Source organism: Lathamus discolor, chromosome 6, assembly GCF_037157495.1.
Source record: "Lathamus discolor isolate bLatDis1 chromosome 6, bLatDis1.hap1, whole genome shotgun sequence".
In the NCBI taxonomy this organism is placed as follows: Eukaryota; Metazoa; Chordata; class Aves; order Psittaciformes; family Psittacidae; genus Lathamus; species Lathamus discolor.
In genome coordinates, this window is record NC_088889.1 from 52,272,467 (window position 1) to 52,282,249 (window position 9,783).

Consider the following 9,783-nt stretch of genomic DNA (forward strand, 5'->3'; position numbering starts at 1 on the left):
AAAGTGTTCCAAGCACATCACTTCAGATGCTATCAATTAGTGAGATTTCAGTAAGCAAGCACATCACTGAGTCTGTACATATATTGTAGCTCTGAAAGTTCTTTACCTGACACACAGAAACTATCCAAAGTATCCCAGACCAGTTAGTCTCATATTTTAGAGCCCATTGCAACATACATAAATCTCAAATTCATCAAATCTCAAATCTGAAATTGCACAGTCATACATCTACAAGTTTTGACAGGTTACTAACCAGCTTTATTTACACTATACTTTGAACTAGCCACCACAGATCTGACTGTAGATTGTATAACACCAAGCAACATGCTCTGCATAATTTACAAATAACATTTACAAATGACAAATTCTGACAAATTTACAAATCAGTAGGGAGAAGAATAGAAAGTTAAAGGTGATGACCCTTCTCCTAGTCTACAGTTTGGACAGCTCAGTATAGGGAATAACAGGATGGACAGCTCAGTACAACAAATAACAGGGTAACAACACAGGCTTTCTGCAAGTGCCCAGCAGCAGTTTAGGCTGCTTTCTCACCTGCTTTTCTTTCACAGAACAAAAACAACCCCTATACCTCCCCACTCAGAGGTGAGCAGTGTTCTCCCTAAGGAGTTAATACTTCACTGTCTGCTTTTTCCTGTTGGTAGGCTCTTCTGCTTCCAAATGAGGTCCCAGGTAGAAAGCATACTGCTCTGTTCCTCTAGGCTTCCCAGTGCAGCACTACTACTGAATTCACGACTGGTTCGTGAGTGACAGATTCTCTGGCCTTCCCAGGCATGCTAGCGTAGGAATGAAGCCTGAGGTTGTGAGATACCATGGTGAAGGAATTAACAAAACTTGGTCATTTCAACATCCTGATGCGGGTGATTAGGCAATCAGGTGGAGGCCTGAGGGCTCCTAATGCTCCCACCTCAGCCGGGTGGAAGAGGGAGAGATGTGATTCACCATTCTGTTCTGCCCTTGCCCAAGACCCAGGGCCCTTGCGCAGCCTGACCACAGGCAATTGAAACTATCCCTCATTTACATACAAAAAATGCATCACAGTGAAAAAGTGTCTGCCCCCCCATCACCTGTGACAGCAGCAGCAGGTAATTTGACTACAGTCTCATCTCCACTTCTCTCAAAAGGATGAATTTGGCATTTGAACCCCTCTCTAGTAGAGGATGAGAGTATGACTCCACTTTACAGGCAAGTTGATGTGCCTGCTCCTCTCTCCTCCCCAAAGCAGGGATTCCCCTTTGGCAAGGTTTCTGCCTCTGACTACCTCGGATGATACTCAGGTGGGACTAAGCTTTATGAATTATCAACTGTTTTTTCTATATGAGCTCAAGTAAACGCTTGCTAGCTTTGGATTTTAGTGACAACGCAGTAAGTGAATTTGCCAATGACAATTCTGAATCTGTATTCTTGTTGCTTCAATGAACAGCACTATTCATGAATCCATAATCATGAAAGTTCTTACTGAACATGACTGGATGTATAATATCGAATTGGTTACAATCAGAAATTAAGCCCAGCTGCACCCAGCCCCTCTGATCTCTGAGGACTGGCTGGAACACAAGGGGTTTATTTTCTGACAAATCCCACTGAAATAACAGATTCCCTCCCTGTTGCTTTGAGATCATTAGCTGTTTTTCTATGTAAAGCCTGTATCTCTGTATCCCAGCAGCAACCCTCTTCCTTGGAAAACTCCACACATATTAAGTTTGTGGCAGCAGTCACTTCATATAACTCTCTGAAAGAAGAAAAAATAATATGATGGGGAAGCAGGGAATAACAGACACGTAATATGTGGCACATGGGAAGACTGAGAGGTGATAATGACAGCGACAGCAGAGGCCAAAACCAGCCTAGAGTTTGGCGGCATAAGAAGGAGGAGAAGCAAATGAATAGGCAGACTTTGGTCCTGGCATGGGGAGACAGAGAAACAAGGAAGGGAAATATAAGCCAAGGCAAACCATGGAGGTACACAGAACCTGTAGCTGATGCTGCACTGGAGATGCTGCCCTGGGGAAGGAAGGATCTGTACCACAGATACAGCCCCAGTGCTGGGAAAGAGCAAATAGAAATCCACAATTCAAAAGATAAAGGGACAACATGCTTTGGGCATGAAAGAGCTAGTGGAAGGACTTGCAGGGACTCCCTGAAACAAGGCACAGAGTAAATGGAAAAACAGACAACTGCAGTGGATGTAGTAGACAAGCCTTACAGGCTTCCTAAATTTTCCTTTACATAGGACCCATCTTACTGCTGATGCAGACTGGGTAACGGCCCCAAAGTAAAGCTTTCTGAAAACTGGGCTGAATGGTATCAGCTATATCTCCTAAAATAAATCACCAATTTTTTAAACTGTAGATAAATAATAAAGTCAATAAACAATTAGCTGGAAGAAAGTAATTGCCTTGGTAGCTCTTTATCGACACTGGTCGGAACACTGCGCAGGTCAAGCTGACCTGACCAGCGCAGATAACCAATGTCTAGTACACTAACGCTAACACTAGAGGACGCTAGGCTCCCACTTAAGCCTGTGTGAAAGGGGTTTCTGCCAAAAGGGTTTCTTTCAAGGAAATTCGATGAACCACATAATAACTTCCAAATAATTTAGATAAACTTTGCTCTTAATTTATTCTTGATTCTACAGGCATCCATACCACATAACATACCAAGACTTGTTTATATGTCACTTTATTTTTTCTTTATCTCATCTTTGGAACACAGATAAATTGTAGTAGAGAAATCATTCATTCGGACAGAATTTATTCCAGCTGTACAAAAATTATTCATAGGTTTTTGGTCTTATTTCAATATTGGCTGTCAGCAGTCCTTCCTTGGGCATTTCTACACTTGCTCCCCACTCAGGATTCCTGTTACGTAGCCTAACTACTGCATGAGCAGCTTATGTTTTTCCCTTTTTCATACAGCACTTCAAAATTCTACGGTGTAAATAAGAAATCACTAATAATCACTCTTCAACTCTGTTTTGTAATCATCAGTAATGTATAATGTATAAGCTGAAATTATTTCAGATTTACAGCCTAGGAGTCCACTTGAAGTAATTCATTTGACTGTTAAAGTATGACAGACAGTTTTTAAGTCCCATCACATTCTAAAACAGCTATAGAAAGACCTGGGACAATGGAGCAGCAGGGCTGACAAACGACCATTCCAGAATGGAAACTCCTCTTGATAATAACAAATCCCAACTCAAAAGGAGGAAGCTTTCTTCCTCTTCAGTTGGTTTTGTTCTACCATTGCAAAAAAGGGCAGCTCTGTTGTAACCAAACAAATTAAAACAGGGTTTTAGAACAGAACAGGAGACTAGTTCTATTTTACCATTATTAATGTTATAATAAACCAATTAAAAATGTACAGAAAATACATTTTTGCAAATGATGTAGTGCTCATGATTGTGAATTTTCTTTTGCTCCTTCCTGTTTCAAAAAGTATCTTCCTCTTCAGTCTTCTCAGCATTCATTATAACTCTTACTTATAACTACAATGTGGTTGTAAGGAACCAGTGAATGTTTGTACTTTGCAGTAATTGTTGTTACTAATCACATAGTTAAAATCTTTTAAATAGGCAGAAATTATTCTGTCTGCTAACTCCTCCTCTCCTGCTGTTATGCTGTTGCAGCTGTGCATGCAAATAAAATCCCACTTTTGCTTCCATTTTAAAAAAGCAAAGGCTGTCCAGGCAGCCAAAAATGGAGCCACTAAATGTGACCAATGATAGATATCTCATACACTAAGTCACATAAAATGCTGCAGACAGCTGCATGAGTCTAGAAGCCAATCCTGAAATCAATCATTCCTTCTGCACTTGCCCCGGTCTTAACTGCAAGGATATTCCTGTGGCTGTTACTGGCTTTCACCGACTACAAAACAACCCCGCCAGGGGAGCCTGATTCTAAGGCAAATTTGAAACTAGCTTAAGTTTTGGAAAACACCAGATGTGAACTCTATTCTCTCACTCAGCAATGAGACAGTCAAAACTCCACTTTAGCTGATCTCTAGGGAGGTTTTTATCACATTGCTTAATGTCACACTTACTGAGGCACATGCCTGTGAACTGCAACACAGGCACGATATGAGAACTGGCAGCTAAAATATGACAGTAGTTGATAGAGAATCTGCAGAAAAGGCAATAAACACCATCATGGAATGACCTCCTGCCACAGCAGAACTTTCTTATTCATATCTGGTGTCCTCAACATAAAAAGGACATGGAACTGCTGGAACAAGTCCAGAGGAGGGCCACGAGGATGATCAGGGGACTGGAGCACCTCCCGTATGAAGACAGGCTGAGAAAGTTGGGGCTGTTCAGCCTGGAGAAGAGAAGGCTGCGTGGGGACCTAATAGCAGCCTTCCAGTATCTGAAGGGGGCCTATAGGTATGCTGGGGAGGGACTCTTTGACAGGGACTGTAGTGACAGGAGAAGGGGTAACGGGTTCAAACTTAAACAAGGGAAGTTTAAATTGGATATAAGGAGGAAATTCTTTCCTGTTAGGGTGGTGAGACACTGGAATGGGTTGCCCAGGGAGGTTGTGTGTGCTCCATCCCTGGCGGTGTTCAAGGCCAGGTTGGATGAAGCCTTGTGTGGGATGGTTTAGTGTGAGGTGCCCCTGTCCATGGCAGGGGGGTTGAAACTAGATGATCTTGAGGTCCTTTCCAACCCCAACTATTCTATGATTCTATGATTCATATTACTTGGTAGTTGCTCTGTATTTCAGAGAATGAGATTATTCTACCTGATACAGCTCTATCACTTGCTCTGCTACTAATGCTTTTGTGCTTTATGACCTCCTTCTAATGGAAATCTTGGTCCATTATTCAGATATCTGCTATTTTACAGGAAATGAGCATTATAATTGCACTGAATTTGTGTTGACTGAAGATAATTCAAAACAGTATTGAATCACGTCTCATGTCAAAGTGCAGTTGCATAGAATTCATAATAGAGAAATTGTCACAGTACATTTGACCCAACAGACATGTAAAAAGCCTTTACCTTTAACAGAGATCAATATAATTCATCCCTCAGTAATCCTAGACAGGATTTTATTAACCAGTATTTCAACAAAATCTTCTAAGCTCAGTTGAGATTTCTCAGAAGTAATTTTTCTATCTAAACCATCCTCAGATTTCCAATATATTCTGGGCCATTAGAAAAATAAAAGTTTGTTAGTTACTGTAAATGTATATTATGTTGGTACAGATTCTATATTTAATTATGTGTGTGTGTGTAAAGACCAGCAAGGGTATATATAGGACAAACTCATCAACAATTTTACCACCCATTTATTTTTTATCCTCAGTCTGAAATGGTTAGCCCCAGAGGTTTCACACACACAGCTCCCTTCACTCAGAGCAATTACTAACCAGAAATAACAAAGTAGCCTGACATTTTGTTTCAACCTAGCAAGCAGAAGGTCCTGAAGAAAAGGCACCTCTGAAGCAAGCTTTCCAGTAGAATACATCTAGCAGAAAATTCACAAAATCTGGATTTTAACATAAACAAAGAATAGCCCCTTACCCTGTTAGCTTATCATTGATTTATTTAATTTAATAAATCTTAAATTCTCTTAAATTCTATCCTGAAAGAATTCCTCTATGTCACTTGCAAGAGAAAAACTCTGCTCCAGGGAAAAGGAGGAATCCCACCAAAAAGCATATGAACTTCACTTAGTCATCAGACCACATGGATTCACATGTGCCTTTCCACCAGTGCAAGAACTCACCCATGAAAGGAAGCCCTTCCAATAGCAGTGGGTGGGTGACCAAGGCCTCAGTTGTATCTACATAAGGCCAGCAGTCACTGCTGAATCACAGCATGGAAAAGAGCCTTCTGTGAGATCACAAAAAAAGCCAGGCAGCAGGGGGAACACAGTAAAAAAGTGTACCTCATGGGAATGTTTGATCTTACAGATTGTCTTTATATATTAAATACAGAGATTTATTTGTGCAAAAATCTGGGCAAACTTTTGTTTATACTTAAACTCCTACAAGTTCTCATGTGACACAACTGTGTTATAAAGTTGATTTAAATCATCAGTCACTTATTGGCACAAGGAAGGCTTAACCTGATTAAAAGACCACATGATCTATTCTACACTAACGCTTCTCAGCTCTCCAGGCTCAGAGTATACCAGAGGGACAGGCCAAAATACCAGTTCAAGTATGCTCTACTTCTGTGAACCTCACAAAGCTCATGAGCTTTTCTGCCTCAGCATCAAAAAACACATTTTTGCACCCCCGAAGCGGAAATTCACACAAAACATCAATCCTAAGCCACAAGGCCATGAAAGCTAGCCTGTGCTCCAAGAGACACAGAAAAATCTGTCAGCATTGCACTGATTTAACTACAGTGGACATGATATTAGTGGGATCTCAATTTACCTCACAGGAAAATATAAATATACGTTATGACTAATCTCTGAGACTTTCAGGAACAAGGAAAATGGTTTGGAGGCTTTTTTTTACAGTTCATCCACCCCTGATGGGGGCTCACTTACTCAACTGAGGAGCACATTTGAGCAACATACAAGGATTAGAAATAACTAGACAAAAGTTACCAGAGAGACAGATTTTTCTCCTGTCTTGGTTCACTCATTCTTGTCTGGTCTCACTGGTGTTATTCCATTATTTTTCTAGCACACATGACAGGATCATGAGGGCTTCATATGCTGGGAATGAAAAACAAAAAGCAGAGGATTAGGATTATGATCTTTTTTTTGCACTTATGCAACAAGAAAGAAGGAGCCATTTTTCCAAAGGTGGGTTTATTTTATTCAAGTTGTCAATTCACTTCAAGCGATTTGAGATTAATTTGATCTGGTGACATGGCCAAGCTAAGCATTCGGAAACTGCCCATAATAAAGCTGTCAAGTAGCAAATTGTTTCAGTCCTGGCGACTGTGTTTTTTAAAAGCTTATATCAAAGGTAGAATTAATGAAATGAATTAAAAATAATTTCTTACACATAATTTAGTCACAAATGCCATTAAATACTAAAGAAATGAGCCACATTATGCCCCACATGGCTCTTTGAAAACTCCTTTTACAAGAGCTCAGAGAAAACAGTATGGGATGAAACAAATTTATCTGAATGAGCCACAACCTGTTCATCCATGATGAAAGGGCATTTGGGGAGTGAGGAATGAGAACCACTGCCCACTACCTTATCCCACTCAAAACACCACCACAGTTGTCACAGATAATAGAAGATAATGCTACAAAAAGGCGGCAGCACAGAAACTGTGAGGGGCCAGGAATGCAGAGGTTGTGTCCTTCCCAGGGCCTGAACCAAAATTCACTGAGCTCCAGGAGCATCCTCCCAAAAAATATTGAGAAATACAACAGAGAGAGGACCCCCTTCCCTAGACGACCTTCAGATATACCATCTTAAACCTACAGGGCCATTGCAGGACATGGGGCACGGAGGGGTGACTGGCACCACCCAGGCAGCACCCTGAACGACACGCACACAAGGCACCTGCAGCTCCAGGTATGGCAATTCATCACCATCACCACTTCTTCAGGAGAAAGGCAATGAGGTACGTACCCGCAGCACAGTACTCCTACTTCTTTGGGAAACCTATGCTGATAGGACATGGCAAGTTTGCTGCATTTCTGCTCCAGGGAGCAGACAACTGTGTCTGAAAGGCCTGGGAGACTTTTCTCCTGTTTCTTTTAATTGTTCCTTTTTTTATTTCCCCCTGACAGGAATCTGGGATGCAGCAGCCCAGTCCCCTCATTCAAGCAGGCACCACAAACAAAATCACAGGCTTTCCACCCTGAAACAACTTAGTAAGGTACAAGATAAGCCACCTCAGGAAGGTAACCTGTTAAGTCATACTTAAGATTACATATAAAGGGTGGAAAAATACTGGTGGCAAACTGTCCCCCAACACTCCACAGGCCCTAGTAGGGATGCCCTGTCCCTTCTGGACAGAGCCAGCCTCCCTTGGCCTCTCCTATATCCACTGTGGTAAAGCACACACCACACAGTATTTATACAGGTGATATAAATACACAGTAATTATATACAGAACAAAGCAAGGTACTCCACCATTCTCTGTAAAGTCCAGTTTCTAACGTCACTGGGATTTGGTGTGGATTTAACTTCTTTAAAGGTTAAAAGAGAAGAGAAAGAAAAATGTCTCCAGCTCTTTTTTTTAAATTTGTCCTTTATCCAACCGCTTTGTTCTTATTAGCAAGTTTTGCTGGTTGATCATGGTTGCCTGGCCCAGTATAATTGCATAGGTAACTGCATTTTACAGCTACCTGTATGCCTTAGCAGATGCTCTCCTGTCTCTGCCTGGTGCACATTTCTTCTCTGTTCACAGGCAAGGCTGAGGATTCTGTTAACTTTAGACAATGGGCTAAATCAGGACAATATAGGAAAGGCTCAAAGCTTCACATATCTCCCTCCATAAGGTGTGCCAAACTGTGTTCTGGCACTACTGAGAATCTGATGTGTCATACCAATGAACTCGCATATCCTGACTGCAAAAGTAATGATTATCAAGATCAAACAGGCTGTTTACAAGGAAACAGCAGAATGTACGCAAGGACAGCCTGTTTGCCACCTTGCTAAAAGAGTAATTCTATCCTTGCTTATATTTCTTGAGGCTATGTCTGTCTTGTTATTTATTCTTTGTTCAATTCTTAATATCCATTGTATCATGCAGCTTAATGTTATTTGTACTGATGATTATACTGCATTTCTTCTGTTACATGATATAGGCTACTGTTTCATTCTGTTTACTGATGTGTGTGTTTTGTTAAAGTTTTAAAATACGTATTTTTTGCTTATTACTTAAAAAAAATAAAATAATGTGTGCTTATATTTTAAATGAAACCTTTTCAGTTTTCTGAAGAAACTACATAATTAGTCTTCAGGAAATATAGCTGGCTGCTTTCAGAATCACGCAAGTTTCACAGTTATGCATTTGATTTATTCACCTATCAGCAGTTGCATAAAAGATCATCGGTCTACCTTGTCAAACTTAAACTTTTATACAGTACAATAGCAAACAGAATGTTTCACTTGAAGCAACAGACTATTTTGGTCCTTTCTCCCAAAAAGCTGTGTGTCATATAAGATGTGACTCAGATATTCCAGCTGTGTTAGATAATCTGTGTTGATATATGCATGAACTGTCACGCTAAGAGTTACTTTCTGTGGTTAGTGCACAAGGATCCCAAAGCGGAAGGGATCTACAGGGAAAGTGCAGATTTATGATCTATTGTTGTTTGCTATTTCAACCATTTTTTTCCTCTTATTTCCAGTTTAATCAATCTGGAGCTACTTGAACCATTACTTCTCTGAAGTCTGTCCATCCTTTCTCTCAAATGAAGATCATAGGTAATATAAGGTTTATAGGCAGAGATGTTTTATTGGCTCAGCTGGCATAATTAGAAAAATTAGGCAAGCTTTTTGGCAGAGAAGTCTTCCAGTCAGCTTTCAATATTTTGCCATCAGAGAGTTATTTCTTAAATAAGTCTACCTAAGGAAATGGTGAAATCCAGACAAATCCTACTCTCCCAGCTCATTCGGTTGAAACCAGGAGGACTGGATTTTCACAGTCGGTACAGAATTTGGCCCACAGTCAGCTTCAGGAAAGCATCTGCATCATTGACACTTGAGGAAAATTCCTGCATTATGGTATGTTTAAAGGCCTGCTTTCTCCATGTACTTCTATTCTGCTATAGACACTCTAAACAATTAGTACTAATGGAGTTGTTGAAGTAAGCCCAGAGCGGGGCC